Source organism: Lissotriton helveticus, chromosome 9 (assembly GCF_964261635.1).
Source record: "Lissotriton helveticus chromosome 9, aLisHel1.1, whole genome shotgun sequence".
NCBI lineage: Eukaryota > Metazoa > Chordata > Amphibia > Caudata > Salamandridae > Lissotriton > Lissotriton helveticus.
The window spans coordinates 377,825,025-377,851,764 of record NC_136070.1 but is presented as its reverse complement, the minus strand read 5'-3'; positions in this window follow the sequence as shown (position 1 = coordinate 377,851,764).

Here is a 26,740-nt window from a genome sequence, read left to right as displayed (position 1 = left end):
AACACAGTGCAAAGTACCATGTTTTGGAAACCAACATCGTGCAATAGTACCTTGCATGCTACTAGTGCTAACCCTAAGTCAGTTATCAGTAATATACCGTTCTGTGAGATCGTGCGGGTGAGACGTAATCGTAGCTCCGAAATTGCGTTTACAGATAACATTATGGTAGCAAGAACCAGATTCAGAAACAGGGGTTACAATGATGATATTTTTAGTAAGGCAGAACCGAGAATCAGGAACGTTACAAGGGAGAGCACATTGGTGAAGAAACAGGATAGGACTAGCAAGAGACCTATGAATGCTTGTCTACCCTTTGTCACTCAATATACATCCAAGAGAATCACAATTTCAGTCGCAATTGTGATTCAGTTCAAATGTGTGTGACGAAAGTACACAGTTGTCAACATATTGACAAGGTGGATGTAAAAGACTGGCAAGTGGGCGTGTTGCAGGTAAGAAAGTGATAAATATCATGGCTGAACAATGGTTGTCAAGGGTGCTCGGTGGCAGTCCTACAACAAGAGTCCAATAGAAGACGGCTTGCCGTAACCGGAGTAGGCGCTGTGACTCCCCTTGTGCTGGAATGCACATGTAGCGCTTGAGCAGTGGTGGCAAAAAAGCGCTGTAGCCTGCTTATCTTTATACTCTTACTGGTGACAGCGGAGTAAACTCAACCTCAAGGTAAGACGGCAGCATTACACTCCATGAAAGTTCTAAGCGCTTTAAATGATGTTTGTGAATTTCACCAGGGCACACACTGGAGGAGACTGAACATGGCCTCCTTCCACTGTGTTTATGCAAAAGTAAAGAGAACTATTGCAGTCTGTGACAGAATCAGTTTGCTCTCTGTTTTGTTATCAGACAACATTAACGGTGCAAGATGAGTTTATGTTTATTGCTTATTGCTTCATTTGTTTTAAGTCTTGTTTTGAATAGTACTTAGGGTCTTGCCTATACTTTGAAAAATAAAAAAACATTTGCTACTCAGATTAGCCAGGAGAGGTTGACCGAGGAAGAACTGAACCACACCATAAGTTTCTTTCTGTTTTACTCAGTATAACCACAGAGCTCCTGATACAATTCAGAGGGGGGCCCCTCCATGCTCCTTGCAGGGAGGCCCCTTCAAATTTCATTACGCCCCTGAGAGGAATACGACAATTTGTACATTGTCCACCACCCTTGTTTCCTCTTGCGCTCCCCACAGTCTGCCACCACTGCACAAGAGCTCTACAGTGGCCGGGAAGTAACAGACAGAGAGGACAGGAGAAGGGGCTGCAAGATGACCACATTCATTGTCCAGAGAGAAGTATGTTGGTGTGGAAGTGTGCCTGCAGACTTCTGTACAGCACAGCTTAAAGACGTAGGCAAAGTCAATATCTGTGGCTAAACACCTATAAGGTCCCAAAGGCGAGACCTATTGGCTATGCCAATGCTTGTTTATATATTGGTGTGCAACCCAGGGCATGCCACAGCTCATCCCACATTGGGGGCTGAGGGGGAGGTCCTGGGCCCCTGCAGCCCCACTCGCTCACCGGCTTGCACTCATCATGGGTGCAGTGGGAACTGGCATTGCTCCCACCCTGCAAAAGCAGTTTACTTTTACTCTTGATTGGTGGGAGAAATTCAATGCATTTCCCTGCCCAAGAGCCTGAACAGAAAAATGTTTTGTTCTCCTACCAGGCGAGGGCAGTTGTTTGCTCCCTCCTGGTTGCAGAACATTGCATGTTCCCAGCCACGCACATATGGCCCCCCTCCTCAAGTCTCATTAGGCTCATGGAAACTGTAGTTTTTTGGGGATGGGCTCCCCAGGACAGAGTATGTACCCCATCCCAGAGTATAGCGTCTCTGTGGACATTAAAGGCTCAGGGATCAGGGCCCCTCCCATTTATATAAGTAACAGCCCTAGGGGATGGGGTCCTTTTAAAGCTCAGAGAGAGTGGTTGCATGCCCCCTCCCCTTAACAAATGCTTTGAGTCCAGATGCATGCGCCCACGAGCCGAAAACGGCATAAGGTGGCCGGCTCACCTCCCATTATTAAATAAATTGCACCCCATGGGAAAGAGGCTCGGGCCAAAATGGCTTAGGGAAGGGGGGACCCTTAATTAAGGAATGCAGCCCTGGGCCACCGTTTTGATTTTTGTTTTCTCAATGCAGCGGAGTCCCGCGGGAACGTCGCAAAAAATATTATATTTTGGCCCAGGGGTCAGGCCCTCTGGGTCACCTCCAGGGGGCTTTGGGGGGCAGGGTATGTCTACCTTGCCCCCTTATATTATAATTATTTGTATATCTTCAGTACAGGGGGAGTAAGACCAAAAGTCCTGTAATGCCTGTCAGCAACATTTTTCTCATGTTACTGGAAGCCAATCAACGCTCTTGCTCCCGTGGGAGTCTGACTCTCACAGGAGCAAGATGGCCCATGAAAAAAAAAAAAGTTCCCTGGGCAAATCAGAATGCTCTATTTTTTACAATTGGGTTCAAGGGACTCATGCAAGCATCCCTCAAACCCAACTGTCTAGATTTACAAATATTTTTAAACCTTACGTTCTCAACTGGATGGGCAGCCTCCAAAGTTATTTTTAGTGTGACTATATACATTATTTACATATGTGCGCTGATATCTTAACCAACTCAAATTCATCCATTTCTATTCTGGGTCCTACAACAATTATATACAAAACTTAATTTTATAATGATTAAGCCCTGAATGGGCATATACTCAAATGACTTCTGCAAATCAATCAATTCATTAGGAAATCGAGGGTGTCTCTCACGAATAAGATTCAAAATCTTCATTAGCAGTTTCATATTTGATCCCAAAAATAAGCCCATATATTACCATAATACAAGAACATCTCTAACATATATACAAGGACATCACTGTATTCCATCTTTAGTTGCATTAGAGCCCACTTATCCCAGATGTATCGATAATTCTTCTTCAGAATTAAGGCCAAAGGGAATGATGGTATGCAAATCGATTATGTATCTCGAGTCGAGTCTACGTAATCTATGTTCCCTATTGCCACCTCGTTCACTAACAGGAACGTGGTCAATACAAAAGAATTTGAGAAGTGTGCAATCACTATTGTGAACTTCAGAAAAGTGCCTTGCCACTGGGTATGAGGGATCTCTGTTTTCAATTGCACGAGCATGCTCTAAGATTCTCCTCTTCGCAGGATGTATGGTGCTGCCTACATAGGTTTTCATGCATGGGCATATCAGGCAGTAAACACAATAGGGTGTGGTGCATGTTAGGAATTTATTGATCTTCTTCATATCTTTCCTGCCTGGAACCTGGTAGGCCAAAACTTTAGAACTGCTCTTGCAAGCCTTACATTTAGAGCATGGGAAGAATCCTGTCATTGCGCTCAATTTTGGGACAAAGGGGACTGGTTCGTAATTGCTCCTTATCAGGTGATCTTTAAGTGATCTACTGTGTCTAAAAGTAACCTGAGGGTATTCTGGTAATTCTTTACCAGCTACCAAATCTGCCTTTAAGATATGCCAATTACGATATAATATTTGTCTCAGTACCCCAGCTTCACCAGAAAATGTAGTGATAAATCTACAGGTATCAGTCTCACGCTCAGTGGGTTGTCGCTTTTCTTTCAATAAGCTACTACGTCGAATTTTTTTCACTTTCTCAAATGTCTTAGTTAACAATTCATTCTTGTATCCTCTAGCCTGAAACCTATCGATGGCATCTTTTGCTGCGTGTTCAAAATCATCATTGTTTGAACAGTTTCTCTTTAGGCGTAGCAGTTCTCCGTATGGTATTCTTTAAGCTCTTTTGGTGACTGCTATTAGCCTCAAGAGTCGCGATACCAGCTGTCAATTTTCTAAACAGCTTTGTGCAGATCTTGCCATCTTGAATAAACACTTGTAGGTTTAGAAAGGATTACCTCCTTTTGGCTCATCTGTCCACTGAAGTGGAGGTTCAGTGAGTTCCTATTTAGTTCTTCAATATATGCCTCTGCTTGCGATTTAGGACCTTTCCATAGGATAAACAGGTCGTCTATATACCTATGCCAGGATATGGTGTAGTCCACCCATCCATTGTACTCATCCGCCCAGGCCACCTGCTTCTCCCACCAGCCCACAAATAAATTCACATAGCAGGGCATGAAAGAAATTTGTACTCGTTGTCGTTAATCATGCTCTTATCTGCCCATTTCATAATCAGTTGATGATATTGTTGAATGCTGATAATATATTCTCCTTTAGTAATTTTTTGGTAACAGTTCTCATCTGATAACTGTCGCATTGCTTCCTGAATATAAAATTCTCTTATCATCAACACTATATTCCCACCTTTATCTGAGGGCTTATAAATTATGTCCTGGTTGTCTTGTAATTGTTTCAGAGCCTTCTGTTCTCCTCTTGTCAAATTGTGTTCAAAGTGAGGGACTGAAGGGGTTCTCATTTTCAATAAATCTTGATTGACTGCCTCTTCAAATACATCAATAGCATCATAAGACGATAAAGGTATATATGTAGATTTCGGTTTAAATGTTGTGGGTGCTGATCTCTGTTTGATGCCCTAACTTATTACTTCCAATAAATTCAAATCTGGATCTTGAGAGCCAGTTGGTTCTTGGCTTGATATCACTTGTATATAGACCCACCCATATATAAGTATTTATTACTACAGTTGCACTAAATAAAGTGTTATTGGACCACATTTATTTTCACTGATGAAGTGTCCTTTCATTTTTTGTTTGTTAATCAGACTCATACATATTTTAAAGTAGCCCTAATAATTGTACATTTACTGGTCAAACATTATGGCACCCAGAATAAGGGGATTCAAATTGTTGGAATTGCAAATTATTGGTTTCAAATACTTGTACGAAATGATGGATCCGAAAATATTGGGGTACACCAACACCTCAACAAATACCATCATGCACTTTAGTTGTGACCACACTGTGCCTGTTGCATATGGTGTATAAACTCCCAAAAGAAAGATCTGACGTTCAGAATGGCAACTGTCACATCATACTGAAAGATGTTTGTGCCCACATTCCCAACTACCGCAAATTAGTCTTTAAAAAATAAATGTTTAAGGTGGTGCTGTCATTCTGTGTTTCATTTTTTACAGTCGTATTGATTCAGTGTAATTTTTAAAGGATTAGTGTTCTGATGTCACATATAGTGAAAGAAAATGCAAACATACACAAAAGAGAAGTTGTGTTAATGTGTTAATGTGTTTACAAACCATAAAAAAACTACAATAAATATGTGAATACGTGAAGACAAAATGCCCTTTCATTTTTAATTGACACAAAAAGACAAATAAAGTGGCATGCTCACCACTGTCTTAATATAATAGCTTTCTATATATGCAGTGAATGCCACGTGCATATTCTGTATCAGGCTCCATGGCTGTTTGTGATCTGTCCAAAGTGTACGCAGCAGTAGCCCGAAGCTCTGAATTTCTGCAAAATAAAGATTGTGCTGAAAATAATTGGGCCTGGCAGCGTTGGCATCGTTCGCCAAGACTGGGCCAGTAGTTTTGAAGCTGAGTAATCAGATGATTGGGCTCCCTGTAAAGTCAGACACATGCCTGGAGATCTGGCCAAATTAGTCAAGAGTGAATCGGACAGTCCTAATGGACGTCTGTAACAACCTGCTTTTGCGAAAATGATCCCCATCATCACGGTGTTCATCCCAGTCCATCTTCCGCTTGAAGGATGTTTCACAGGCACTGCCCACCAGTGGATCACCAGGACATGGCAGTCGGCATGGCTGCCATTGGCTTGGTGACAGCCGGGTGCTCCATTGCCAAGTCTAATCCATTGACTGGAGTGCAGGCTTCTGTGATGGAAAGCTGCTGAAACACCCCCTGTCCTCGGGGTTAGCTGGCGCCAGGGCTAAGTATGCCGAGCAGTTTCCAGAACATACAGCAGCGTGCCTGCTTCCACTTCTCAACAAACAGGAGAAAAATCTATTTAAAAAAAATAAGTTTAGCGCTCAAAATACAGTTTCCGTTCAGTCACTTTGTTTATTCCTGTGTAAAGGACTAACAAATGCAAGAGGAGAACACTCACATAAAATACGTACAGTGGTTATTTTCTAAGTTTTACATATTTTTGTGACCCAACATTTTTAATAAGTTTGTAACAAAGCTCATCGTTTTTACTCTACACATTTGTAACCTTGGTTTAAAAAACAATTATCCGGCTCCAGTTTATGACTCCAAACTATTCAAGACTCAACTGAATACTGAAATATGGTATCCGATATACTTATTGGCTTTAACTAAATTTTCAACACTGTATTATTTTCTGATGTGCATATCTGTCCTGTAATTAGGACCAGTGAAAATATGCGACAGTGAGGGGACAAATTATGTCAGGATTGTCTAAATTATGTGGCAAGGGAAGGTGGATTATTCATAAAGAAACAACATTTTATTCGAAAAATAGGCAAATTACGATGTGTGTTCTTTGGCAGCGTTATCTAGCTATTTTGATATTTTAACCCATCCAAGTTAAAGGGATGATTCGAGGCCTACATAACATACACAGGTTTCTTCTGAAGCAAACATACACACATTAATGATTTAACAAATCATGTTTAAAATGTTACTGACCTCCAGTTAATACCTTTGTGTGGAGTAGAAGCAGAGGGAGGATGTGCTATTAACAAATCTACCTTCCAAAGTAAAAAGGAAAGCATGAAAATATATCATTGCGCAGTTTTAAGATACTAACCCTATCCGTCCATACATCTTATAATAAAAGTTAGTCCTCGTTTATTTGTTACTTCGCAGATGTAGAAAGGCATGGTGAGAGGCTGTTAAATTCCCATATAACGTACTCCCATTCCAGGAGACTGACTGACGAATAGTGACTATTGTTGGACTATCCAAAAGTCCTTCCCTCCATGTTTGCAATTTGTTCTGCACTCCTCAAAATAAGGGGCCTCATTTATGAAAAGTGACGCATCGCTGCGTGAAAACAGCGATGCATCACTTTTCACTGCGCACTCCTTGCGACACCAATGATGCGTCATATTTAATGTATGACGCATCATGTCGCAAAGAGTTACAGATACGTCAGTATTTCTGACGTATCTGTAAGCTCAAAAGTAACGCATTGCTGGAGTGTGTCACAAAAGTGACGCAACTCCAGCAATGCGCCCTTTCACGTGGAGCAAGCCCCATGTGAAAGGGCCTGCGTCACGGCGTCCTAAAAGTGACGCAATGAAATCTCATAGATTTCACTGCGTCACTTCTACGACCCTTCCTTGCGTCAATACGCCCCCCTTGCATACATTATACCTGGCGCAGGTATAATGTGGCGCAGGGGTTTACAAAGTGACGCATCTACCTAGATGCGTCACTTTGTAAATATGGTGCAACAAGGCACATTATTTATGCTGCTGGTGGGTCACAAAAAGTGACGCACCGGCGGCGTAAAAGTGACGCACGGCCTCATAAATGAGGCCCAAGGTCCTTAGCAGACAACCACCACAGAGTTGAGCAATGAGAGCAATAGTGCGCAAGGTTCAGTAATGCTGGTTTGCTCTAGACAGGAATCCAAAGCTGCAGATGCAACTTTCCCACAGGAGACATACCACGGTGGACATAATCAGCATGTGTTAAGACAAAAACAGAAGCAGGAAGGAATAGGTATGCGGACATCAACCACTGACAGCTCCATGGTGGCAGTACCTCTTCTATCCTGCAGAAAAGTGGGATTGAGCAGGTAGGCATATGAAGGGGGAGACAAACATTAACCATTGACAGCTCCCTGAGAGCAGAACCTCTTTTCTCATATAGAAACTAGGGGGCGACTCTGAACATCTCTACCATGACAAGTACTTCTAGAAGAAACCTTTAAATAATATACATCACTGTACACTCTACAAAGACAGTTATTTAAAAGACACGCACTGTAATGTACACTAGAAGTATGACATCAAAACCTGGTGAAGTGTTTTTTTTGTTTTGAAACTCTATGGAACATTATATAGGCATTCTCACGGACTTTCATGGTTACAATATTTAATTCTGTTCACAATAAACTAAAAACTTGGATAATACATTAAGCTTGCAGCGGTCCTTTTTTCACACCTAGCACCATACGCACAAAGAAGTTGGGGAGTGAGGCGTTAGCCTTCATGGCTTAACGCCTCACTGCGCCACTTCAGAAACGCAAGGCTACATCATATTTACAAGAATATGGTGCAGCCTTGCATTTCCCCCTGTGCTTTTGCTAAGTTTATAAGCTTAGCGCCAACACATGCAGGGGTAGATTGTCTATGTGTAGGAAGGTGTTCCTTCCTGCACATAAGCAATCTTTAAATGTCGTTCTATGTTTGCTGCTTAATGCAGCACACATGGAAGTTACAAAATGTCTTTTTTTTAAAGGATTATTTATGTGCAGAAAGGGACACCTTCCTACACATAAACAATCCAAGACGTTTTGCCTTTTCCCTGTGTTCTGCACAAGACGGCACACATGGAAAAAAAAAGCAAAAACAAGGAGAAATTAAGCATTTCTACTCATTTTGCCAAATTAAGACCAGGTTTTCCCTGGTCTTAATTTTGGCGCTGCCTCCTATTTACGCCACCCTTGTAAATAGGGGGTAGAGTCAAAATCAATGAGTGTTGTGGTGGACCGTCCACCACAACACCCACTGCCCACCCCTTTCACACTAAATGGGGCCTTATTTACAAGACAGTGTTAGGTCACGTTAAGTGGCTTAACGCTGCCTTGTAAATAAGGCAAAGCCTCTATCGCCACAGGAACGTCTTTTAAAGTTATGCTCCATTGGCGATAGGGGCTTGTACATATGCCCCCCGTGTTCATTGAAAGCTTCTCTACTCTTGCCCTTAGTGTTGAGAGCTCTGATTTTCAATCACTGGAAACAGTGGATGTTCATTTTTTATACTTTAAGTTAAGGGAACCATTTCTTTCTTTTTATGAGGATGGGGTTGTGCTGAGGCTAGACCCCTCTTTATTGGCCAATGTCTTTTCACAGGGAACAAGAGATTATCCTGCTAGCTTTGGTCCAGAGGATGAATCTTCTGTGGTTTTCCAGTAGCATTTGTTGGATGTTACGATGACCCCTTTGATTTTTGTGGACTAGTCAAAGTCCTTTAAAGGATCAGATTTCTTGTGTGTGTCCTTTGGAACTTCTAACAAAAGGGAAAACATGTCCTTGTTATCCATCAGTCGATGATTCAAACAGGTGATTTCATTGGCATACTCTTTATCGGGCACTCCTCCTCCAGAGGAAGTGCAAGGTTGTTCCACAAGGGGAGTGTCAGCTTCATGGGAAGAGATTCATGGGGTTCCCATTGATGAAATTTGTCAGGCAGCAACTTGGGCTGCACCAAACACCATTGTTCGTCATTTTAGATTACAGAATGTGTTACATGACAGCACCAATTTTGGGGTGGGAGTGCTGCATTCAGTATTACCTTGATAGCCGTGGCAGTTTGTACTAAATAGCTGTTGGGTGTCGTAGTCAATGGTGGTCTGTGTCTTTTTCTGCTATCTGCATTGTTATGATCTGTGACGGCCAGTCTGAGAGATGCTTTGGAATTCCTCCTTAGTGATGAACGAGACAAGGACAGGGGGGGTGTAGGTGTAATATCTCATTACTTACTGGTAATCCTCATTACTCTGGTCCTTTAGTCCTCGTCCCATTCACCACACCCTTCCTTCTCTACCAGATACCTAGCCTTCAATTGTGGGGAGGCTTGGTATTTCAGGAGGAATGCTGGGTAAGCCATAGGGGGGCATATACTTCTCGTATTCTTATCTTTCTTTTTTTCTGTCTTGCGAGGCAGATTCACCTCATTAGTGATGAAAGGAACAAGGACAATAGGACTAAGAGTAATGAAGATTATCGGTAAGTAATGACACATTCTCTGACCCTTTCACTCCATCAAAATGGTTGGAGATTACTCCTATTGAGGGAAAATTTAAGTCAGTTTCCAAGATAATGATGGTGTAGAGCAGGGGTGAGTGCCAGGATGTGTGCCAAGGTGTGTCTGGGGAGAATGGAGGTAGCTATTATCCACATAGAATTAGCAAGTGAGTTTGTTAATTTATTGTTTTTCAGAATAATGCTGCATGAGGAAACACACAGCAAATGGGGAGTTGGCAATATAGCAATAGAAATATAGTAAATAGTCTATAACAAACAGGTCTAACTTTATAATGAAACATTAGCAATTATCTAACCTGATCTTGTTCCCCAAAGCGACTTTGAGCACCAGACTAGGGACGGTTACCCCCCATTCCCTCGGCCTAGCAGTTTACATCACAAATCTATTAATATCAAATATCACCCAATCCTACACCAAATGTGTAAATCTTTCTAAGCGTATACAAACTTCTTCACAATCGCAAGCATCCAATATCACCTGTGCCAAAACAATACTTTCGGGAGGTAAAGGATCCTTCCAATTTAATGCAACCAGTAAGCCAGTAAATCGTCCCTCAATAATATAAAAATGTATTGGATGCTATAGTTAATACCTATCATTATCAGCAAAGGATCCTTAGCAATGGTTAGCCCGCTTGTAGATGATATTTTAAGTACTACATTATTGTAGAGCTGTGCTACACTTGGGCAAGTTGCAAATATATGTATCTTTTAAACCTTGCCTGTTCCAATCAGGAGCATTTTACACTGATCTCAGAGGTCACCTGTCATTTTTCAAATCAGGCTGGGGACATACAACAGTCAAACAGCAGTGTCACATGATGTGTTTCGATACATTAGTGATAATATGTAAATTACATAATAATATCGAAAAAAGATTGGATTTGACTTGTTTCCTTAGTGATTATTTTGTGACGTTCTCTCCAGCTCATTTTCATGATCAATCATATATTGATTATTAGTATAAGCTTTTGATGGCCATACCATAATGCAGCTGTTATTTTAGTCAAATAACGTCATAGCTATGAATAATGAATAAAGTTGTTAGTTGGTAGCCCAAATTAGACATTATTATCCAAACATTATATATAATTCTTTTGTTAAATATTTTTGTATTTAAGATTAGAGGTAGTAAACAATATAGTTGTCAAACAAGACATAACGAATTATACATAGTCCAGAGTTGATAAACGTATTAGTCAAGGAATCCCATGAGAATCAAAGAATTATGAAATACAAATCAAATAACGGGAAATAGAAAAATAAACCAGTAATATTTATCTCTATTTTATATATTTTTTACAAAAAGAAAGAGAGAGAGAAAATAAAATAGAGAGATCTATCCTTTTTAGAAAATGATGAGTGAGAAGGCAGAAAAGTAGTGAAAGGTAGCCAAAGTAAATCAGATGTAATTTTTTGAGATATTGAAGAAGATGAAAAAATAGATATTTTATGTTCATCACAAATAAGATTTCACCAAGCTAATATACATATTTTAGAATGATCGTTTCAACAAGTTAGTACAACTTAAAAAGCAAGTGTGATAAAAAGATAAAAGAGTACAGGTTTTGGAAAAAGGTTATTAAAATCAGCAGATATAATCCCAAGAAAAACATGTTGAATAGATAATGGAACATTACATAAAAAAATCATTAACATTTTGACCACATAGATTTCCAAAACTCAGTTACCTTAGGACAATAATATAATAGGTGGGACAAAGTACCAGCAGAAGAGAGACATGACCAGCTCAGGGAAGAGGCAGAGGAATCAATTTTATGAATAAGGGAAGGAGTAATAAGCTCTATTATATACAAAAAATAAGAATTGAGTGATATTGGCTGCTTTATAGGTACTAAAGATTTTGCACCACATTTATACGATTGGTGAACAGATAGTGATAGAGAGCGGTCCATCTCCCATAATAATTCAATAGAGAATTTATTTCTCATAGGGAGAGGGGCAGATAAAAACTTATGTATGAGAGAAGCTTTGGGGATAGAATCGTAGGAAATACTATAAAATGGTGTCGAAGGAGGGAATGGGGTAGAATCAGGAGCAAAATTATTGTTTAGTAAATAGGATTGGAGCACAGGAATTAGTTGGTTATATTGTTGTAGGCAGGAATCAGATAGATATATCGTTCTTCAAATTGAGAAAAAAGATAAAATTGAATTTTGGGAGACCAAATGATAAACATAAAAAATACCCATTTCCTTCCAATGTCTGAAATAAAATCATTTTCTACAAAATGTAATACATTTATTGTACCAAATAGAGGATGCAGGAAAAGATTTAAAAAATCAGACCATTGGGCAAATATTGTATGTAACAAATGTTGAGAGCATTTTAAAATTGGGTTTTTAGATATGAATGTACAATTAGACATGAAAAGAATATCATAAAAGGAAAAGTCATGCATTAAACAGCGTTCAAAAATAATTCATTTTGATATAGGAGAATCATGGTATTCTTTTGTCAAAGCATAACATTGGCGAATTAAAAAGGCAGTCTGAGGGGGCATGGCTAAGATGGCGACCTAGGAGGACGTTACTCTCGGAGGCTCCCCCGTGTCGGTCCCCCTCACCGGCTCTCTCCGGCGCAAATCCGCCATCATTGCCTGAGAGTGACCGGGAGCCGAGCTGAAACACCGCGCCTGCCTCTGAGAGCAATTCCGAGTCTCCGGGATCACGGGGAAAGCCTGCTCTGATCTGCGGCCGGCAGCCGCGAAATGGCACCCTGAGAGCTGCAGCGCTGCAACGGCCAAGCCCGGCAGAGCGGGGCGATAGGGCCCGGGCACCCGAGCTTCTGGGTGGGCCCCGGCGCTGATGAGCCTGCGAAGGCCTACGAGAGGGGTGAAGGCCTGGGACCTGCAGCCGCTACACCCTCTCCGACATATGAAGCCCCGTTCCTTCTAGGGTGCTGCACCGGTGCTCAATCTGTAGACCCAGGCTCTGGCTGAGTCCCGGCTTCCCCCCGCACAAGGGCCTAAGCCACATACTCTGAGGTTTTTGGGGACACTGCAGGCAGGGGGGTGTGGCTTAAGGAGGGAGACACCGCACATCACAGAGAAAATGGCCAGCACCGAAGACTTGCGAGGCCAAGGTGCCTCTCCAACAAGGCTGCACCTTCACAGCGACACCTCACTGTTCGGGGCCTGCTGGGAGGACACAAAACTAAGGGACCTCTTCCCCGCCTTCCTCATCCGTTGCGCTGGCCCTGATTCTGAGGAGGCGTATTCACTAGCTTACGTTCTGTGGCTCTTGCTCTGCACCTAAACGCGCGCGGTCCTGGCGCAGGAGCCGGCCCAAGAGGACCCCATCTTCCAAGAGAGGAATAACTCGAGGGGACGGCGACGAGACATGGCCGGTGCGGGGAGGAGAGGTGGGCGCACGCTCACTGACATGCTCCTTAAGGGTCCCCCCAAGGGAGAGAAAGGATCCACCTCTCCAGCGGCATCAAAGCAACTCACAGATCAGGGAGACGGAGAGGTGCCCATCAGCAAATCGTTCCTCGAATCCTTATTCAACTCTCTGCGGGAGGACTTCCAATCATTAAAGCAAGACATGGCCCGAGAGTTTAGCGAGATACGCCGGGAGGTGGATGGTCTGGGGGAAAGGGTGGCAGGCGTCGAAGACTCGGATCAGATCAGGAGCGAAGAAGTGGAACAACTTCAGCAAGAACTTCTCCGCCTCCGAGATCAACAGGTCGACCTGCAATCACATGCAGATGATCTTGAAAACAGATCCCGTCGCAACAACATTCGGATCCGGGGTGTACCATCCACAGCAGAAGGGTCAAACGTCGCCAGCTACTTACAGGAAAGGTTTCGTGAGATACTGGGGGAATCGGCGAACTTTGACATTCGAATAGACAGGGTGCACAGAGTAGGACTGGCATGGCGCGCGCCCGCCCCCCCACGGACATACTGGCCTTCCTCCCAGATTTCCCTTTGAAGGAAAGGATTCTGCAGGAGGCGCATCTGAAACAGCCTCTCAAATACCAAGGGAACCCAGTGGCCTTATTGCAGGACCTCTCAGCCATCACACTTCAAAAAAGGAAGACATTTAAAGTCGTCACGACATTCCTGCGGGACAAGGGGGTCCCCTACTCCTGGGGTCATCTGATTTTCAAGTGGAACGGGACTCTGCATCAAATGAGATCCCTCCGGGACACCTGTTCCCTGTTGGGTATTGAGCAAGAGGAGAGTTCTGCATCACCGAGTCCTTCACAGCAGCCATCGAGGAGTGGGTGGCAAAGAGTAGGCCGCAGCCGCACACCCAAAGTGGAACTGAAACCAGATCCTCCCACCATCGCCCAGGAACAGGCCCTGGCCATCCAAGAGGTTTCGAAGGACACAACCTCCATAGACTAACTTCTTAAAGAGATGGGGTTTCTTTAGCAATACAACAATGCTAGTCTGGGGGAGGGCTGGTGGGGGGCCGGAGAGGTCGTCACTGCTACACGCTCCTTTTCAGAACTTTACCATGGGCCTGTGTTACGTGTTGCTAGGCCCGGGACTATGACACCATGTGGGGAAGGTCTTGTTGGGGTTGGGGCGGGGGTGGAAGGGGAGGACTTAAGTACTTAATTTTTATGGGAGTTGGGGGACGAGTTCAAGTAGCTTGGGGGAGGCTGGAAAGGGGGAGGCGGGTGGGTGGATGGTTGGGTTGGGGTGCGCAAGTTGGGTGTGTTGCGGGGCAGGGGTGGGGCGGGTGGGAACCAGTGTGCCGACAGGGGCTGAGGCCCATGTGCAGGGTATAGCGCGACAGGAGGCGAGTAGACTGCGCAAGAGGTACCCCCATGTAACGTGATGTCTGAAGCCACATTGAAAATCCTTACACTGAATGTGAAAGGGCTTAATAACCCCATTAAGCAGTGCGCTGTCCTGTCATATTTACAAAACTCAGAGGCCGCGATTTGCTTACTCCAAGAAACTTATTTACTCACCAAGGACTGGCACAGGATGGGATCCCACGCGTTCCCCCAACAGTTTTTCTCCTCCACACCCAACAAGAAAGTGGGGGTTGCGATTCTGATTGCCAAACACTTTCAAGGCCAGGTGGGAGACAAGGTTGGGGAGATCATAGGTAGGCTTCTGGCCCATAGTATCACGGGAGGCATGACCATGACGGTGGGATCCGTCTATACTCCGAACGCGGGTCAGGAACCCTTTATCAAGAATGCCCTATCGGAGGCCCTACGCTCACCCGACCCCTTCCTAATTCTGGGAGGGAACTTCAACCTGGTGATGGATAAGGAGAAAGACAGATCAGGTCACCACTTTGGCAACACAGGCGCCATTTCCGCAACAGGGAAAGAATGGCTAACGCAGAGAGGGCTAAGGGACCTGTGGTGCATCAAACACCCTAATACTTCGCAGTACACTATTCTCATAATATGCACCACACGTACGCTAGATTACACCACTTCATAGGCTCCTCTATGCAGGAGACCCGGTAGTGGATGTGGATATCATCCCGGCCTCCATCTCCGATCATGAGGCTGTGGAAATAACGCTTAGGGTCCCTCACGCCAAGAGACCGCCTGGTTGGTGGAGGTTGAGGGAACCCCTCCTGCAGCGTAAGGAGATAGTTCACCAACTCCATAAATGCATCACTGACTATCTCGAGCTTAATGACCAGCCGGACACGCCTGTGGCGGCTGTGTGGGGGGCGTTAAAAGCCGTGGCGAGGGGTGAATTGATTGCCATTTCGGCAGAGGAGGTCAAAGACCGCAAAGCCAAACGAGAATCCCTAACGGCCAAAGCGGGTAAATTGGAACGGGTGCACAGGAGCTCCAAGAATTTGGAAATAGTTAAAAATCGCCAAGGCTCAACTGGCAAGTCTGGATACGGACCGGGCCGAATACGCCGCTCTCAGACTACGTCACACATACTATGTGTGGGGGAACAAAACGGGACGCCTCCTTGCGAGCGCGCTTCGGGCCAAAGTCCAGCGCTCAAAAATATTAACCTTACGCAACAAAGAAGGGGAGAAGATTCACGACGAGGCACAAATAGCGGGTGCGGGAGACAGTGCCGACGCCTACCTGCACGGCGCAGCCATCACCGCACTGAACTCAATGAGCGCAGGGTCCTTAGATGCTCACATCAGAATCGAGGAGGTGGTTAGCGCCATCTCCCGCCTCAAGCCCCTGAAATCACCGGGTCCGGATGGTTTCTCCTCCGGCTTCTACAAGATCTTCTGTCCGATACTCGCTCCGATTCTTACCAAACTCTTCAATTCATTCCAGGGTCCCGGCTCCCTTCCATCCGACATGTTGGAAGCGGACATCATGGTGCTGCCTAAGCCGGGCAAGGATCCCTCCAAGTGCTCCGCCTACCGACCGATTTTCTTTACTTAATCTCGACTTCAAACTTTTTACGGGATCCTAGCCTCAAGGCTGGCCCTTGCCTCCCGGGGATAATAGAGCCAGACCAGTCGGGCTTCATCCCCGGCAGACAATGTAGTGGCAACACTAAGTGCATCTTACATTTAATCGACGAAGCCCACTTTCAACAATCAGATTCCGCTCTCCTGGCCATCGACGCTGAGAAGGCGTTCGACTGCGTCGACTGGGGCTTTCTCGAGAGAGTCTTGAAATACTTTGGGGTTGGGGAACGCTTTTGAGCGTGGTTGCAAGCTGCTACCATCATCCACAGGTGCGGATCTGTATCAACGGACTGTGCTCACGCCCCTTCGAAATCCAATGGGGCACCAGGCAGGGATGCCCACTTTCACCCCTCCTATTCGTGCTCTACATCGAGCCGTTAGCACAAAGGGTTTGCGATAACCCGAATGTACAAAGCGGTACAAAAGGGGGTGGTGATGGACGGAGCATCTGAAACAATCAAACACTCACACCCAGTCAACAGATCTGGGTTTAATCCATCACTGTTCTTTAGCCCACTCTGCCACCCCAGTTCAGACACGGCCATATGCAAATCAGTCTGACCCTGTGCCTCATGGGAACAGTCCAGCCCGAACTGCCAAGCCATGCCTTCCCTGGTCCGGATTCAAGCTTCCTAGGACCGGTTTCTGGCATTTCAGGCGTCTTCAGCCAGGCTTGCTTGAATCCAGTGGCAAAGTGAGCAAGGGACTCACGTCTGAGCATACCCTGCCAACTTATGGCAAACAAAGCAGTACAAAAGGGGGTGTGATGGACGGAGTATCTGAACCAATCAAACACTCACACCCAGTCAACAGATCTGGGTTTAATCCATCACCGTTCTTTAGCCCACTCTGCCACGCCAGTTCAGACATGGCCATATGCAAATCAGTCTGACCCTGTGCCTCATGGGAACAGTCCAGCCCGAACTGCCAAGCCATGCCTTCCCTGGACCGGATTCCAGCTTTCTAGGACCGGTTTCTGGCATCTCAGCCGTCTTCAGTCAGGCTTGCTTGAATCCAGTGGCAAAGTGAGCAAGGGACTCACGTCTGAGCATACCCTGCCAACTTATGGCGAACAAAGCGGTACAAAAGGGGGTGGTGAATATACAAGGCATCACCTTCGGCGGGGAGCCACACCCAATTGGCCTTTATGTTGATGATATATTCTGGCGGCGCTTGACAGTCCTAGACGTTCAGTGCCGGCCTTTCTAGAGGAGGTGGAGACCTTTGGCACAGTATCAGGCCTCAAGATAAATAGGGGGAAGGCAATGATACTACCTCTTGGTAAAAATGCCCACATACAACACGGGCCACCGCTTATGGAGGGGGATTACTAGTCCAGAAACAGCTTCCTTACTTAGGTATTACCCTCACGCCATCCACGGAACAATCGGTGGCCCTAAACTATATCAAAGTAACTCAGCAGCTCCATAGTGATCTTAGACGATGACGGCAACAACCTTTGTCACTGCTAGGGAGGATTGCGGCTGTGAAAATGTCAGCACTCCCCAAGATACTGTATATCTTTCAGACTATCCCAGTATTACCCCCAGCCGGGACTATCAAGACGCTGCAGGAGGCGATTCAACAATTTATCTGGGCGGGGAAGCGACAGCAAATGAACAGACAGCAAGCTTTTCGGGGGATGGACGAGGGGGGTCTAGGGATTCCCAATCTGCATCAATACTTTCAAGCGACACAGCTGCGATATTTGGTGGAATGGTACAGGCCCGAATTAGAGAAGAGGTGGCTCTTTCAAGATAGGGCTATGGCTCAGACCTCCTTATGGAAAATACCGTTCCTCCGCCGCACTCACAGACCACGCTACCAACAGAAATCACCCATAACACACACACTACTAGGGGTGAGGGACTTGGTGGCTACTAAGCGGGAACTCACTTCATTCCCGTCTCCGCTAACTCCTTTATTAGACAATACCGACTTCCCTCCGGGCACTGACCTCCACATGTTTACGCAATGGCGAGGCTCCAAATGCAGGTCAGCAGGGCATCTCTTTGACTTAAAAGACTTCATACCATTTTCTTCACTGTCACAGTTCTACGATATCGGATCGCCACAGCTCTTCCAATATTTACAACTCCAGCACTGGCTTACGCAGCCCGAGATTAGTCCCTTTGTCGGTAGGAGAATGACAGGCTTTGAAAAGTGGCTCATTACAAAAGAATCGGACCGTGGTTTGATTACAGATGCTTTTTCCTCCTTCTGAGTTACTCCGTTCAGCTGGCCAGAGGCGCTGGGAAGGGGAATTGGGAAGAACGCTCACGACCCGGGAGTGGCAGTCAATTTACTACAGGGCCAACCACACGGCTAGGAACACGTCGGGGGGAGAGACAGCTGTGAAACTGGCCACGTATTGTTACTTAACCCCGGCCAGATTACATAGAGGCAACCCATCTCGGAGCCCAACCTGTTGAAGGGGGTGTGGTGATCTGGGCACTCTGACGCAATTTCTGTGGGACCGCATAGAGGTTAAAGCCTACTGGACATCGGTCCTCAATGACATAGACACATTCCTTGACACTGAAATCCCGCGGTTCCCGGCTTACACCATTCTGGGGCTACCGAACACGCTCACTTTTCCACTGAAATTCATTAGAGGGCGGCAAATGGGTCTGGTGGTTCAGGCAGCCTCCCAACATATTCTGTCTCTCTGGGGGTCTACCACACGGCCCACGCACACAGGCTTGTTACACAAACTTTGGTACACACTGGGGATGGAACGTATCCAAGCCACACTCACACAGACCACAGCCACATTCCACACGACCTGGCAACCACTGTTAGCACTCCTATCCCAGGAATTCAACAAAATCACATGCCCAAGATACCTCCGCCTATTACGCCTAACTGAGGCATCCACGCCACAACGGAGCCTGAGATGGCGGCACAGTGAAAGCTCCATAGATACACTCTATCTAACCCAAATGCGTCGACACACTGGTTGGGTGGGGGGTGGGTGCTGGGGGGGGGGGTAGGGGATTGTTGGTTTTGCCCGGTTTTTTTTTAGCTTGGGTTCATGGAAGATCCTTATTTAGATCCACGCATCATCATGACGACATGTTCCAAGGTCATCCGTGTGGCTTGTTATTCCTGGCAGGGCATGTGCATTTTATGTTCAGGGGTTACTTCAATCTGCCATTTACATGCTTTTGTGGACACAATGTTGGAATGCACTGTCTTTGTTCTTTATTTTCTTTCTCTGAAACCAATAAAATACATTTAAACCAAAAAAAGGCAGCCTGATATAACTTAATGTTGGGAAAATGTATACCTCCTTCAGTCTTTGGTAGAATTAGTTTGGATAAAGCAATACGGGCATGTTTGTTATTCCAAAGGAATTTAGTACAAATAGAAGTCATTTGGGCAAAATAATAATTAGGAATTTTGAAGGGTAACATAGAGAGCATGAAAAAGAACATGAGGGACGATCATCATTTTAATGGTATCTAATCTACCCCACAAGCATAAACAAAGGGCCCAGGGAGAAAATACATTTTGAAATTCATGTTTTACAGCATTGAAATTATGATCAAGTGTATTAGAAATGGTGGGAGAAAACCCGACACCCAAGTACTTAAACTTAGAAGGACACCATGCAAAATTAGTATTGTCAAACATGTAACGATAGCAGGAGGATTTTAATGGTAAAATCTCCATTTTAGAAATGTTTAATTTGTAACCAGAAATACTGGAGTATAAACCTATCTCTTGCAAAAAGGGTTCTAGGGAAGCAAGAGGATTAGACATATAGGGGCACATGCATCAAACTTAGGAATTGTGAGTCCTTAATAGCGATTATTAAGGAATCGCTACTAGGGACTCACAATGACCTATGTTTCATCAAAAAAATTACAATTCCTACATATTCCTTAATAGCCAATCGCAAATTGCGATTGGCTATTAAGGAATGGCTTCCCATTCATGCCTATGGGCCTAGCGGTCCATAGGAATGAATGGGATGCTGCAATTGCAAGGGTGCAAGGGGGCCAAAAGGCCACCCTGATGCATCCCTAAAAACAGGTATGTATGCACTTGTGGTGCACACAGTGTATGCACTACAATGCGTGTTGAAAAATGCATCTCTTTGCATTTTTCAAAGGAATTGCAAATTACCATCAACTTGAAGTTGATGGTAATTAGCTTTTCTAAATTGCGAAAACACAATTTGCAAATGCATGATGCCTTGCATTTAGGGAATCGCAATTTGCAATTCCCTTACTGCATTGGCAATTAAGGAAGTCGCAAAAATTGCGATTTCCTTAATTGCGAATTGCAAAGATGGTACATGCATCTGAAAAGGCCATTTTACGATCGCAAATGGCCACATTTTGCGATTCGCACTGTTTGTGATCGCAAAATGGTTTGATGCATGTGCAACATAGACCAGAATATCATCTGCATAAGCTGAAAGTTTGATTTTAGGGAGTTGCATTTAAAACTAGCAATAAGAGGATTACACCGAATATGCTCAAGAAGGGGCTCCAAAGAAAGACGAAAAAGCAAACATGAAAGAAGACAACCTTGTCTAGTGCCTCTATGTAAGTTAAAATAAGGGGAGGGATGACCATTAACAAAAACACAATCATGTGGTTCAAAATATAGTCATTTGATAAAAGAAATAAACTTTGGGCCAAAACCAAACCAGTGAAGAGTAGGAAACATAAATTGGCAATTTATACGATCAAAAGCTTTCTCAGCATCGAGTGGCAGGGCAGCTAGAGGGATGGGTATTTTTCCCAAGGGCAAGGACGTTAGAAAACATTCTAGCATTATCGGAGGCAAATCTGCCCTTAATAAAACCAGCCTGATCGGGTTTAATAAGAAGGGGAACAACATCCTCCAAATGAGATGCCAGAATTTTAGCAAACATTTTACAATCATAGTTAATTGTCGAAATTGGACAATAGTTTTTACAGAGGGTAGGATCCTTTTCTGGTTCAGGGATAATGACAATAAAGGCATCCAAAAAGGAGACATTGGCTTTAGAGCTACACAAAAAAGAATTCAAAAGTTCTAGAAATTTAGGGGCAAAAATAGAGGAAAAGGAAGAAATAATCTCAATGGAAAATCCATCTGGACCAGGAGCTTTGTCCTTTTTCAAAGATTTAATACGATCAATAACTTTCTGAAGAGTAACATATTTTTCAAGAGTATCCGGAATAGAGGAAGGATTAGGAAGGTTATTAAAAAAGGTTTTAATATTGCACTCATAATAGGATTGAAAAGCGCTAATATTATCAGAGTCAGAAGACATTAGAGTGTTGTCGTGTTCATTACGAATAGGGCCAATATTTTTTCGTTCTGATTTAATTTTGAAATAAATGGCCAACATTTTACAAGCTTTATTTTGGCCTTCATGGTATTTGGATTTAATTTTAAGGAGGAAGTTGCAAGAGTCAACCGTAGCAATCTTATTCAGGACAGACTTGGCTTTAATCAGTTTCTGTAAGTTAGAGGAGGATTTGGTGGGGAAACAGGTAAGTTCAAGGACTTTAATATGTTGGAGAGCTGTAAGGTATTTGAAATCCAACATCGTTTTCTTTTTAGCAGAGTAGGCAATAGTGAAGAACCTGAAAGAAGCCTTAAAAGCATCCCAATTATTATGAACAGAAGTATCCTTAGATTGAGTTAATTGAAAGAACTCAATAATAAAGGAGGACGCTTCCAAAATAAAGGTTTGGTCTGATAGTAAGGAATTATTAAATCGCCAGCAAGTATTAAGAGACATATTAAAAGAAGACAAAACAGGGGCATGATCAGAAATAAAAATAGAACCAATTTCTGATGATTGAATAGAGGAAAGTAAGGATTTAGAGACTAAAATATAATCAATTCTAGACATAGTGTGGTGTACATTGGAAAAGAATGTAAACTCATCTATATCCGGATTACAGGTTTTCTATACATCAAAGAATGGATAAGAGGTATTGGCAGATTGAAATGCTTTGTGAGGCTTATCAGGTTTAAATGTATAATTAGATTTTCTATCAGTAAACGGGTCTAACCAGTCATTAAAATCACTGGCAACAATAATATTAGGATTAGAAATAGAAGATAACTTTAATTTAACATCTTGCCAAAATTCAGGATCAGATTTAACAGGACCATAAATATTAAAGAAAGTAACTTGCGTTTGAAATATAATAACATCAATCAAAACCTACTGTCCATTCTTATCACATTCAATTGATAAAATCTGAATATTCAATGACTTAGGTTAAAATAGCTACACCATCTTTACAGTTAATAGCAGGAGAGAAGATAACCTGACCAACCCATTGTGCTCAAGTTTGTGATTCAACATCATTACAATGCATTTACTGCAAAAAAGCAACATGTTTGTTAAGTTTTGATAGGTGAGAAAGTACCTTATGATGTTTGACGGGATGACTGAGACCACGAACATTCCACAAGACAACATTAAACATTCTATGAGGTGAGGTAAAGGATATGGAGACAGGTACAATGGGCTGCAAAACCAATAAGAGAGACAAAAGGACACCGTTTATCAACAATGAAATAACATAAGGAAACAGTCATTGGGAAAAAAAGAAGGATAAAGTAAACACATACAAAAATAAGAGAAATAAAAAGAGGAAACAAGGAAGAAGGGAAAAAAGCCAAATAAGTGAGAAAGAAATTAAGGAAAGGAAATTTTAAAAAATACAAGACGGATCAAGGATAAAAATTCAGATTTGAAGTGAAGAGAACAAAGGGTAAGGAAAGGGCATGTTAGCACCAAGAGTAAGAATGACAGCAGAGAAGTAGACTAGAAAATGTTTAAAGAATAGCCATAGACTTAAAGAAATGTGGAATCAAAGAATAGAATAATAAAAACCATGAGCAAAGTAAAGAACAATTAACAACATCTAGCATCGGCCTCCATAGTCTGACTTGTAACATTTAGCTAAAATGTTTTGAGTTTGGCCAGATCATCGAAAGATCATGAGACACCTTCATGGGTGATTTTACAGAGGCAGGGGTGTAGAATGCCATAAAAAAATATTCAGTTGTCTAATTCAGGGTCCAGGAGCTAGGAATTCTTTTTGACTGGCATTGGTTGCATTGGAAATATCTTGAGAAATAAATATGTTATGGCCAGACCAGCCCAAGCGACACTTTTCCTTAGCAGCTCTCAAGACGCGCATCAAGTCGGTGAATTCTAGAAAGATCATTATGATACCATGTGGTTTAGTGGAGTGGGGTTGAATATTAAGAGGAGGTGCAATTTGAAGGCCAAGAAGATCAAGTAGAAACCTCTTCTGGAAGGTCAAAAGGTCAGGACCTTCAAGATTCTCAGGAAGACCATAAAGGCGAAGATTGGTCCTTCTGTTTCAGTTTTCAAGGTCTAAGGTGTGTAATTTGAGGTTTTGAATTTCTTGTTTCAACATAGCTATTTTGGAAGCCATGTTCCGAAGATCACCAACACACCATTTCAACTAAAACATCTTACCCTCCATGACGATCCAACGTTCTTTAATTTGTTATCATTTTTCATTAGTTGCACACATTAAAGGTTAAAGGTTGCGCACCTCATCCAAAATAATGTCTAAAACAGGATTATGAGATGACAGAATCGGAGAAGGAGGGTCATTTTTGGCTTTTTTAGATTTTGTACCTGAAGAAGATAGTTTGGAAGATGTATGTAAGTCACAGGCTATCTTGACGAAATGAGTTGAACGCTGTGTGAGCTTTTAACAAAATCCAATCCTGCCAATCCACTTAAACAATTGATATGCATAATTGTAGAAGTACAGACAATTTAGTATAAAATTATATATATAGAATTGTCAAGCCAAGTTATATCAAATTCAAATTCAAATGAGTCTTTATTCGATAATTTTTCACTCATAAAAAGACATTTTACAATTAAAAGTTGTTTTTTGTTACCACCCACACCCCACGAAAAACAATATCCACAATGAGTCAAAAGAATAAAAAAAAAACAGATCCTAACTCATCCTATTTACATATTTACATGCTTTTAAATATATAGTATTAAAACAGTTATAAAAACATTATAAAAGCTAATTTCATCAATACATTATATATCAGTTACTTGTACATTATTCAAAACATGTCACTTGCTAAATACAGTCTACAAATTTAAATGGCAGGGTTTGATGGCTATCCCTAGGGTTACTCCAGGCTCATTTTGCGTGTCCGGATTATCCACATCCAGTGGAGAAATTTCGACATGGCTATGACGACAGGCTGAGAGGTATCGGTTCTTAGAATCCTAGCAGCCTCGTTTGCTGATTTTAAGCCCAACTGGGCACAAATCGGTTTTAGCCATGATCGCCTAGGAGCATTATATTCGGGGCAAGCAAACAACACATGTCCAATGTTTTCCTTGTGATCAGGACAGAAGGGGCACCGAGGAGATTGGTTCTTATGCCATTTTTCAGTTAGGGCATTTAGCGGTAGTGTCCCCACCCTCAATTGGTGATATCTCCTCCTATCACCTGGGATGGTAATCCAATCCCAGTAAGGCTCAAGGGCCGGTGCATGCTTGAGTTCTAAGAATACTCTGGTAAAGGATTGATCAATACATTTTCCAAAGCTCTTAGTCTCAATCATGCTCCAATACAAATCTCGGAATATTTTTTTGAGTGGAAAAACATTATTTACAGGATCGTCCCACAGTTGAGATAATCCCATAGCCCTATAAATGTTTTTTACCTCTCTCATCCATGCTATTTTGTGTCTAGTGTCCTGGGTTCTAACCTCAAGGAAGCCTTGGGCATACTGGAAAAGTTCTGGGGTTACCCATAACCTCCTCCAGTAGGCAGCTGATCTGTACTTGGCCATATCGTCAAAACTGTGAAATCCCAGATCGTAGTTTAGGGGTAGCAAAGGGGTTGAAATTGGTAGGCCAGTAATGTTGCGGAGAAATTTATTTTGTGCTACCGTCAACTTTGTGAGGTTACTAGGCCCCCAGAGTTCTGCCCCGTATAAAACCGCCGCTCCTACCTTTGCGTTATAAATTTTTAAAACCGGACTTATAGGTTTGGAGTGTGAGGAAAATAGTTCCTTAGTAAGGACTCCTGTCAGTTGGGCATGCCTTGAGGCTAGCTCATTGGTATGTTGTTTCCAATCTAAGTTATACGACAGGGTAATACCAAGGTACTTGAAAACCTGGGTTTGTTCAAGTTGAACTCCATCCATAACAGCCTTCCCTCTGATATGTTTCCGATTGTGCAAGACCATGAATTTGGTCTTACTAGTATTAATAACAAGCCCATGGTCTGCACAAAACGATTCAAAAACTCCAATAGCCCTCTGTAGGCCCTGTTGAGTCTTAGATATCAACAGGGTATCGTCCGCAAACATCAACAGGGGGATCGGTCTTCCTGCCAACTTTGGGGCATCTGTTTGTTGTTGTTCGAAGTACCTGATCACCCTGTCGATGTATAGCGAGAAGAGCGTTGGTGCTAGGACGCATCCTTGGCGTACTCCCTTTGCAATGGGAAATTTATCAGTAACACTGCCCTGCTGATTCCAGCGAACTTGCGCAAAATTATTCTCATGCATTCTGATAAGCAAGGACAAAATTTCATTTGGAATGCCCCGTTCTTGTAGAGCATTCCACAACTTGGGGCGGGGAACTAAATCAAAAGCAGATTTTAAATCTACAAAAGCTGCAAAAAGCATCCCCCCCCCTAGTAAAACAACCCGCCGATAAATTAACACAAATCTAAAAACTTGATCAATAGTACTAGTGTGACTTCTAAAACCAGCTTGTAGGGGTGACAGGATGTCCTGATCGTCAATCCATCCATGAATACGCTGCAGTAAGAGCCTCGCTAATACTTTTTGGATACATGCGATGAGGCTAATAGGCCTGTAGTTGCCTGGGTCCGAGCATGCCCCCTTTTTAAAGATGGGGATTATCTCGGCTCCCTTCCAGGTCTCAGGAATAGACGAGCCCCTCGCAATAGCATTGGCTAGCAGCTGGATATAGGTAGCCCATAAATCTTTATCATGTAAAAACAAGTCTGCAGGGACAAAATCCAATCCTGGAGCTCGAGCTTTGGGTATATTATTTAATGTTTTCAGGACGTCGGCTTTGGTAAAGTGTAGGTGGCTCGTAGTGGTGTTTACAGGAGCCACCCACTCTTCTTCTTCTCTGTCCTCAGCAGCAAACTGGGTAGAATAATGAGAAACCCATGCTTCTGGTGTCACATGGTTTATGGGTTCACCTCTTTTGGCCCCCCTTCCCCATTTGACAATGTTCCAGAAGGAGGTCATAGACCTTTCTTTGCTAGCTTTTAAGAGGTCCCGCCAATAGCCTTCCTCCCAGTCCCCCTTAGCTCTGGCTTGGACTTTTTTGTACGTTACTCGGGCATCCCGTATCCTATTTATTTCTTTTGATTTCACTGCGTCAGATAGGGCCCTATAAGCAACCCTACAGGTTTTGT